The sequence below is a fragment of the Hypanus sabinus genome, unplaced genomic scaffold (genome assembly GCF_030144855.1).
Source record: "Hypanus sabinus isolate sHypSab1 unplaced genomic scaffold, sHypSab1.hap1 scaffold_788, whole genome shotgun sequence".
Taxonomy (NCBI): Eukaryota; Metazoa; Chordata; class Chondrichthyes; order Myliobatiformes; family Dasyatidae; genus Hypanus; species Hypanus sabinus.
The window spans coordinates 43125-53767 of NW_026781639.1; the positions used below are offsets into that span (position 1 = coordinate 43125).

Sequence of the window (10643 nt, forward strand, 5' to 3'; positions counted from 1 at the left end):
GAGTAATGAGCCGAAATGAGTAAATTTGGTGGGTTTGTCTCTGACTAACCACACGATCAATGCCTCTCATCATTTATACACCTCTGTCAAGTCACCTCACATCCTCCGTCGCTGCAAGGAGAGAACTCCGAGTTCACTGATCTATTACAAGAAGGCATTATCCCCAATCCTTGTTTAGCTCCTCTGTACCATTCCTATAGGTTCCACATTATCCTTGTAGTGTGTTGTCTAGAACTGATCACAGTTCTCCAAGGTGGCGGGGGGGATCTGACCGGTGTGCTATAGGGATGTAACATGACTTCTCGCTGTTGAACTCAATTCCACGGCTGATGATTACCACTGTATCGTATTCTTAAACACAGAGTCAAACTGCGAAGCAGGTCTGAGTGTCTGATGGACTCGAACTCCCTCTGATCGTCCACTCTGCAAGGTTTACCATTAGTAATATATTCTGCAATTATGTTAAACCTACACAAATGAACTACCTCCCACTTCCCTGGGTTGAACGCAATCCGCCAATTCTAAGCCCAGTTTTCCATCCATAAGACCATAAGACAAAGGAGCAGAAGTCGGCCATTCGGCCCATCGATTCTGCTCCGCCATTTTATCATGAGCTAATCCATTCTCCCATTTAGTCCCAGTCCTCCGCCTTCTCACCTTAATCTTTGATGCCCTGACAACATAGATGACTATCAATCTCTGTCTTAAATGCACCCAATTACTTGAACTCCACTGCCGTTTGTGGTAACAATTTCCACAGATTCACCACCCTCTGGATAATAATAAAAAAAATATTCGCATCTCTGTTCTGCCTGGGCGCCCTTCAATCCGTAAGTCATGCCTTCTCGTACTGGACTCCCCCAACATAGGAAACAACTTTGCCACAACAACTCTGTCCATGCCTTTTAACACTGGAAATGTTTCTATCAGTCCCCTCCCTTATGCTTTTAAACTCCAAGGAGTACAGTCCACGAGCGGTCAAACGTTCCTCATGTGTTAACCCGCTCATTCCCGGAATCCATGTAGTGAAGCTTCTCTGCACCCACTCCAAAGTCAACTCAACTTTTTTTTAAATAAGGATCCCAAAACGGCACACAGTGCTCCAAGTGAGGTCTTAGTAGTGCCTCATAGAGCCTCAACATCACATCCCTGCTCCTATACTCTATTCCTGTAGAAATAAATGCCAACATTGCATTCGACTTCTTCACCACCGACTCATCCTGGAGATTAACATTAAGGTTATCCTTCATGAGCACCCCCTAATCCCGTTGAATCTCAGAATTTTGAATTCTATCCTTATTTAAATAATATTCTGCCCGTTTATGTAACCAGATAACCATATAAAAATTACAGAACAGAAACAGGCCATCTCGGCCCTACTCGTCCGTGCTGTCGCTTACACTCACCTAGTCCCACTGGCCAGGATTCAGCCCATAACCCTCCATTCCTTTCCTGTCCATATACCTATTCAATTTTACTTGAAATGATAATACCGAACCTAGTATTATCAGTAACACTTCTACTGGAAGCTCATTCCACACAGCGACCACACTCTGAGTAAAGATATTCCTGCTCGTGTAAACGTTAAACTTTTTGCCTACGAGATCTCAAATCATGCCCTCTCGTTTGAATCTCCCCTGCTCTTAATGGAAAAAGCCTATCCACGTCAGCTTGATCTATCCCTCTCATATTTGAAATAAGACACCCCCTCCCCCCAACCTTCTAAGCTCCAAAGAATAAAGACCTAACTTTTTCAGCATTTCCATGTAACTTAGGTGCTGAAACCCAGGAAACATTCTAGTAAATCTTTTCTGTACTCTCTCCATTTTGTTGATATCTTTCCTATAATGCAGTGACCATAACTATACACAATACACCAAATTCGCCCTTACCAATGCCTCGTACAATTTTAACATCGCTTCCCAACTCCTATACTCAATGCTTTGATTTATAAAGGCTATCATATCAAAAGCTTTCTACACCACCCTATCTACATGAGTTTCTACCTTCAGGAGACTATGCACCATTATTCCTAGATCACTCTGTTCTACTGCATTCTTCAATGCCCTACAATTTCCCATGTTTGTCCTATTTGGATTATTCCTACCAAAAATGTAGCACCTCACTTTTATCAGCATTAAACTTCATCTGACAACGTTCAGCTTACTCTCCCAACTGGCCTAAATCTCTCTGCAAGCTTTCTTCTACCAAAGTGCATGAACATGCACTTTCCAACATTGTATTTCATTTTCCTCTTCTTTTCATATTCTCCCAATCTAACCAAGTCTCTCTGCAGACTCACTGTTTCCTCAGCATTACCTGCCCCTCCACCTATTTTGCATCATCAGCAAACATTGCCACAGAGCCATCTATTCCATAATCCAAATCGTTGATATACAATGTAAAAAGAAGCGGCAACAACAAAGAGTCCTGTGGAACGCCAAAGGTAACCGGCAGCAGACCGGAATGGGATCCCTTTATTCACACTCTCTGTTTCCTGCTAATCAGCCAACGGTCTATCCACGTATGTAAATTTCCCGTAATCCCATGGGCTCCTATCTTGTTTAGCAGCCTCATGTGCGGCACCTTGCCAAAGGCCTTCTGAAAATCCAAGTATGCAACAACCACAGCTTCTCTCTTTTCTAGCCTTCTTGTAATTTCGTCAGCATTCAATCGATACCCCGCTGTAACCTCTGACAGCTCTCCACACTATCCGACCTCCATGCAGAATATCACCCTTCTGTAACAAGCCTTCTGTGGGCAAGCCAGTTCAGGATCCACAATGCAATGTCCCCGTGGATCCCATGCATCCTTTCTTTCTTAATACGGCTTAATACGCTTATCAAATGTCTTACCGAAATCCTTTAAAACTGAATCTGCTGCTCTTCTTCATCAATGTGTACAGTCACATCCTCAAAAAAATTCTACCAGGCTGGTAAGGCACAATCTGTCCTTGACAAAGTTATGCTGTTACTGCTAAACATATTATACCTCCCCAAATGTGTATAAATCCTGCCTTTTAGGATCTTCTCCATCAACTTTCCAACCACTGAGTCAGGATTCACAGGTCTATAATTTCCTGGGCTATATCTACCCCCTTTCTGGAATAAAGGAACAATATCCGCAAACCTCCAATCCTCCGGAACCTCGCCTGTCCCCATTGATGCAAAGATCATCGCCAGAGACGCAGCAACCTCCTCCCTTGCCTCCCAGATTAGCCTTGGGTACATCTCATCCGGTCCCGGCGACTTATCCAAACGATGCTTTCCAAAATCTCCAGCACATCCTCTTTTTAATTATCTACGTGCTCAAGCTTTTCAGTCTGCTGTAAGTCACAACAATGATCACCAAGACCATTTTCCAGAGTGAGATCTCACGAAAATCTAAAACCTGACAGGATAATTTTCCTATAAGAAATCAAGAAGAGCTTCTGCTATTGCAGGCCTATCTACATATTGAGTCAAGAAACCTTCCTTAACACACCTAACAGTCTCCAACCCATCTAAAGCTCTTGCTCAAGGGAGATGCCAATTGATATTTTGGAAATTAATATCTCCCATCGCGACTACTCTGTTATTATCTTAACTTTCTGAGATTTGTTTCCCTATCTGTTCCTCGATATTCCTGCTACTGATGGGCGGCCTATGAAAAAAACACCCAGTAAAGTTATTGACCCTTTCCTGTTCACAACCTTCACCCTAAGAGTATCCGTAGAAAATTCCTCGATGGCGTCCACCTTTTCTGCATCTGTGTCGCTATCTATGATCAACAGTGCCACGCCCATAGCTGTTTTGCCCCCCTCCCTGCCCTTTATGAAAAATCTAAAAGTCGGCACTTGAAGTATCCATTCCTATCTCTGAGCCATCCAAGTCTCTGTAATGGCCACCAAATCATATCTCCAAAAGATGACTCTGGAAGTTTGAGCTGGGCACGACTGCGCAAGCGCGTGTAAGTCTGCGGGCGACGCAGTGGAGGGAGACAGAGTAGGAAGGCTTTGGCTCCAGAGGTAGGTAATAGAGGCAGCAGTTATGGCAGTCGAGTGCTCCGTTGGCAGTGTGTGGGAAGTCCGGGCGAGCACAAATGTGCCTGATGACCACACCTGCAAAAGGTGCATCCAGCTGCAGCTCCTGACAAACCGAGTTAGGGAACTGGAGCTGGGGCTGGAGAAACTTCGGATCATTCGGGAGGCAGAGGCAGAAATAAACAGGAGTTACAAGGAGACATTCACCCCTAAATGTCAGGAGGCAGGTATCTGAGTGACTGTGAGCGGAGGGAAGGGGAATAGACAGAATGAGCAGAGCATCCATGCGGCCGTTCCCACAAATAATAAGTATACCGTTTTGGATAATGCTAGTGGGGACGTACCCTCATGGAGTAAAGCAGGATCTGCCCCTGGTGTCCCTACATACCAAGGACAATCAGTAGTGGTCATGTCTCTGGCACTGAGACTGTATCCTCAACTCAGAAGGGAAGGAGTGAAATGAGGAGAGCAGTAGTGATGGGGAAAGAGATAGGGGATTTGATGGTTGGGGGAAGAGATCGGAAGTTCTGTGGGAGAGATCGAGAATCTCGGATGATCTGTTGCCTCCCTGGTGCCAGGCTCCGCGATATCTCGGATCAACCTGTCAGTATTCTCAAGAGGGAGGGTGAGCAGCCGGATATCGTGGTCCATGCTGGGACCAATGACCTGGATAGGAAGAAGGAAGAGGTCCTGCAACGAGTGTTTAGGGAGTTAGGTGCAAAATTGTAGGACAGGACCTCCAGGGTTGCAATCTCAGGATCGCTACCTGTGCCACCCGCCAGTGAGGCCAGAAACAGAAAGATGATGGAGCTAAATACGTGGGTAAGGAGTCTGCGCAAGAAGGATGGCTTTATGTTTCTGGACAATTGGGCCTTGTCTCAGGGAAGGTGGGAATTGTACCGACGGGACGCGTTGCAACTGAACTGGTGGGGGACTAACATCCTTGCGGGAAGGTTTGCTTGTGCTGCACTGGGGGGTTTAAACTAGATTTGCAGGGGGAGGGGAACCAGAGTGTTAGAGCAGATAGTGAGGTGGAGAAGGATAAAGTTCATGCGAGAGCTGCAAGTACAGTGCATGGAGTAAAGCCAGATCTTGCAATTGAGGAAAGAGAAAAAGAATAAAGGTTGTAAAGTAAGGTAGAAAGGCAAAAGTGCGTGCACGACAATGAAAGAGACCTCACGAACTGAGGTGATGACAAATTGCCCTTATTATTTATCATTTCAGTCCATACTGACTCGAAATCTCCTGATTCTATGTTACACCTCGCAAGGGACTGAATTTCATTCCTCACCAGCAGAGCCACCCAACCCTCTCTGCCAACCTGTCTGTCCTTTCGATAGGACGTATACGCTTGATTATTCATTTCCCAGTGAAAAGTGGCAGATGCCACACTCCGAGAGGTGTGAGGTGGTACTTTGAAAGGACAAACTCCAAGGCAGAGTACAAAGTAAGTGGCAGCATACTTGGTAGTAGGGAGGAGCAAAGAGATCTGGGGTTACGAGTCCACAGATCCCTGAATGTTGCCTCACAGATCGATAGGGTAGATAGGAAAACCTATGTGGTGTAAGTTTTCCTAATGAGAGATAGAGTTTTAGAGTCGCGATATAAAGATGCAGCTCTATAAAAGCCTGGTTAGGCCGAACTTGGAGTACTGTGTCCAGTCTGGTCGCTTCACTGTAGAACATAGAACATAGAACATAGAATAGTACAGCACATTACAGGCCCTTCGGCCCACAATGTTGTTCCGACCCTCAAACCCTGCCTCTCATATAACTCCCCCCCCACTTTAAATTCCTCCAGATTCCTGTCTAGAAATCTCTTAAATTTCACTAGTGTATCTGTCTCCACCAGTGACTCAGGCTGTGCATTCCTCGCACCAACCAGTCTCTGAGTGAAAGACCTTCCTCTAATATCCCCCTTGAACTTCCCACCACTTACCTTAAAGCCATGTGCTCTTGTATTGAGCAGTGCTGCCCTGGGAAGAGGTGTTGGCTGTTCACTCTGTCTATTCCTATTAATATCTTGTATGACTCTATCATTTCTCCTCTCATTTACTTTCTCTTTAAAGAGTAAAGCCCTAGTTCCCTTAATCTCAGATCATAATTCATACCCTCTAAACCAGGCAACATCCTGGTATTTCTCCTCTGTATCCTCTACAATGCCTACACGTGATTTCTTTGAGGAGGTGACCAGGCATATAGATGAGGGTAGTGCAGTGGATGTGATCTACATGGATTTTAGTAAGGCTTTTGACCCTCAAACCCTGCCTCCCATATAACCCCCCAATTTAAATGCCTCCAAATGCTTGTCTGGTTGTCTCTTAAATTTCACTAGTGTATCTGCCTCCACCACTGACTCAGGCAGAGCATTCCACGCACCAACCGCTCTCTGAGTGAAAAAAAACAACTTCCTGTAACATCCACCTTGAACTTCGCTCCCCTTACTTTAAAGCCATGTCCTCTTGTACTGAGCAGTGGTGCCCTGGGGAAGAGGCGCTGGCTCTCCATTCTGTCTAATTCTCTTAATATCTTGGACACCTCTATCATGTCTCCTTACATCATCCTTCCCACCAAAGAGTAAAGCCCTATCTCCCTTAAACTCTGATCATAATCCATACTCTCTAAACCAGGCAGTATCCTGGTAAATCTCCTCTGTACCCTTTCCAATGCTTCCACATCTTTCCTACACTTAAGCGACCAGAACTGGACACAGTACTCCAAGTGTGACCGAACTAGAGTTTTATAGAGCTGCATCATTACATCGCTTTTCTTAAACACTATCCCTCGACTTATGAAAGCTAACACCCCATAAGCATTCTTAACTACCCTATCTAACTGTGAGGCAAATTCCAGGGATCTGTGGACATGTACCCCCAGATCCCTCTGCTCCTCCACTCTACCAAGTATCCTGCCACTTACTTTATAATCTGCCTTGGAGTTTGTCCTTCCAAAGTGTACCGCCTCACACTTCTCCGGGTTGAACTCAATCTGCCACTTCTCAGCCCACTTCTGCATCCTATCAATGCTTCTGCAATCCTTGACAATACTCTACAATACAACCAACCTTTGTGTCGCTTGCAAACTTGCCAAACCACCCTCCCGCCCCCTCATCAAGGTCGTTAATAAAAATCACAAAAAATAGAGGTCCCGGAGCAGATCATTGTGGGGCACCACTAGTCATAACCCTCTATCATGAATGTACTCCCTCCACCATGACCCTCTGCCTTCTGCAGGCAAGCCAATTCTGAATCCAATTGGCCAAACCTCCCTGGTTCTCATGCCTTCTGACTAAAATTAGGTAAACCCGAAATATCGGGTTCCCCTGCTTGCCCCTCCCACACACAATTCTCAGTAATGGCGACAATGTCATAATTCACTGTATTGATTCATTCGCTGAGCTCAACCGCCTTTTTAAAGCTTTTTGCATTAGAATGCTCAGTGTACCAGTCGCATTATGCATAAACTATTGATATCTGACTTTTTCTGCGGTCTTAACAACATCTGTGCCCAAATCGGCTCCGCTATCTGCTCTGGAGATCTGAATCCCATACCTTGCAACTCAAGTTCAACTACTCTCCCGAAAACTCCCATGCACAGTACTGACAAACCTTCCCGCTGGGATATCAGTTTCCCTCTAGTTCAGGTGTAAACCGTCTTCCATCTCTTTTAAAAGTGTTCTTAGAGTAAACCGAGCAATTATGGGCCTATAATTTTGACGTCAGTGGTGGGTAAATTAATAGAAAATATTCTTAGAGATGGTATATATAATTATCTGGATATAGTCTGATTAACAAAAGTCAACATGGATTTCTGCGATGAAGATCATGTTTGACAAATCTTATTGAATTTTTTGAAGAGGTTATGAGGAAAGTTGAGGAGGGTAAAGCAGTAGATGTTGTCTATATGGACTTCAGAAAGGCCTTTGACAAGATTCCACAAGGAAGGTTAGTTAGGAAGGTTTAATCGTTAGGTATTAATATTGAAGTAGTAAAATGTATTCAACAGCTGGATGGGAGATGCCAAAGAGTAGTGGTGGATAACTGTTTGTCAGGTTGGAGGCCGGTGACTAGTGGTGTGCCTCAGGGATCTATGTCAAAGGCCTTACTGAAGTCCATATATACAACATCCACTGCTTTTCCCTCGCATTAGGGTTATATTTTATATGGTTATATGGTTATTATGATCCCTCCTTCCTTGAAAAAAAAGCAAAAAATGCAAAAAAAAAAAATGGAGAACTCTGACCAGTCTGGTCGACTCACTATAGAAAGGATGTGGAAGCATTGGATCGGATACGGAGGAGATTTACCAGGGTGCTGCCTGGTTTACAGGGTATGCATTATGATCAGAGATTAAGAGAACGAGGGCTTTACTCTTTGGGAGAAGGGGGACGAGAGGAGAAATGATACAGGTATACAAGATGTTAAGAGGAATAGATAGAGTGGACAGCCAGCTCCTCTTCCCCAGGGCAACACTGCTCAATACAAGAGGACATGGCTTTAACGTAAGGGGTTGGAATATCAAGAGGAATATTAGAGATAGGTGTTTTTACTCAGAGAGTGGTTGGTGCGTGGAATGCACTGCCTGAGTTAGTGCTGGAGGCAAATACACCAGTGAAATTTAAGAGACTACGAGTCAGGGAAATGGAAGAATTTTAGGTGTAAGGTTATATGGAGGGGGCATGGTTTAAGGATCACCACTGCATTGTGTGCCGAAGTACCTGTACTGCACTGTACTATTCTATGCTTTATGTCATAACATTGCCATACATTTCTTATTTGTTATGACCACCCATAAAGCCTCATTTAGACGAATGTTCTTGCCTGTCCTGACTGTTGACTACGGTAATATTTTCTCAGCATAGTAATGTCACCCCTCCTCCTTTAATTTCTTCCTCTTTCTCACGACTTAAAATAGGGAAACCCGAAATATCGTGCTGTCCTGCTTGCTCCTCCTACATCCAATTCTCAGCAATGGTTGCAAAGTCATAATTCACTGTATTGATTCATTCCCTGAGCTCAACCGCCTTTTTCTAAAGCTTCTTGCATTGAAATATACGGAGCTCAGTGCACCAGTCACATTATGCATAAACTCTTGATATCTGATCGTTTATGCGGTCTTAACAACTTCTGTCTCCATATCTACTCTGCTCTGCTCTGAGCTCTGTATCCCATCCCACTGCAACTCAAGTTCAGAAACTCGCCCAAAAACTGTCATGCACAGTACTGACAAACCTTCTCGCTGGGATATCAGTTTCCCAACAGTTCAGTTGTAAACTGTCTTCCATCTCTTCTATGCAGATCCCACCTTACCTGGAAAAAATACTATGATTCCAAATTTTGGACCCTCCCACTTACACCACGAGCTAAACCGTATGGTCGTCCCATATCTGTATACACAGGGAGTAGTGGTGGTCCTGTCCTTTGACTTAACAGCTAAATCCCTGACCTCACTTTGCAAAACCAGATTCCCGTACATACCGATTTCAATTGTACATATATGCTGCTCACTCACTCACTTAAGCATCATAGAGAAGGAATGGTGTGCTGCAGAATGAGGAAGGAAGTGGAGGAGAGTGGGGCCACAGAAAGGGTGCTCAGTTTGCAGCCGTTGGAGCAGAACGTGTGAGTTACCATTTTCTTGCTCCCTATCTTTGCTTGGAGTCAGCTTAAAAGCTGAAATCCACTGACCCATGACTAGGACTCAGAGACAGAGCGGGAATCCCTCCATACAATCCCATCACACAATCCTGGAAACATTCACGGAGCAACGCTCCCTCCACAAAGATCCATCATACAGAGCCGGGGTCGGACACAGAGTGCAGCTCCCTCCACATTGTCCCAACACACACTCCGGGGTCATACACTAAGTGAAGCTCCGTCCACACCGTCCCAGAACACTCTTTCAGGGTCAGAGAACCAGCGAAGTTCGCTAAATATTATCCCATCACACTCCCGGAGTCAGACATGTGAAGTACCTCCCACAACATCGCAGCATACTCCACTAGAATGAGAAAAAGTACCAAAATCTCTCCCTCCTCCGTCTCCCCACTCACCAATACCCAGCCTTTCGGCTTCCAGCAGTCTCGAACTGTGTGTGTTTCTCGGAGATGGTGTGTGTGTTTGTGTGAGCGGATTGGGTGCTGCCGTTAGAGAAAGGAAGGGGAGGAGAGAGGAGGCCAGGGAAAGGGTGTTGAGATTGCAAACACTGATGCAAGTGGTGTGGAATCACATGACCGGCCTGAGCATGCAGAGTTGTGGAGAGATTCAGATCCTGATGATAGATGCCCATTGGAACGGGGGGAGGTGTAACACCACCCATCATCTCTCTCTCATACCCCCCACAATTAACTGTGCCACAGAGTGGTAGGAGAGTGGAGAGACGACCTAGATGGGGAGCGTTTAGCACATGGAGTGTATCACCGAGATGGGGATGGGACGTATGGGTACGTACGGGATGATGGAGACAGCGAAGTGTGCAGGAGGGTGTTTGGGTCACGGTGACGGGATTGCTTGGAACTGAGTGATGGGTGACAGAGACGGGAGTGGTGTATTACAGACAGTGTGTGACGGTGCCGGGAATGAGTGCAGGGGTGAACGTTTGAGGGGTTTAGAAGGATTTTGCAG

The 10643-nt window shown here is 45.3% G+C and overlaps 1 protein-coding gene across 1 annotated transcript in view; it reads right to left on the reverse strand.

Annotated features, from left to right (window-relative positions):
* The window catches only part of LOC132390148 (C-type lectin domain family 10 member A-like), a 29782-nt gene extending 19688 nt beyond the window's left edge, over positions 1–10094 (reverse strand). The window contains exon 1 of the mRNA XM_059962758.1: positions 10073–10094. The gene's annotated coding sequence lies outside the window, so the exon portion shown is untranslated. The remainder of the gene's footprint in view (positions 1–10072) is intronic.
* Positions 10095–10643: the final 549 nt, after the last annotated feature.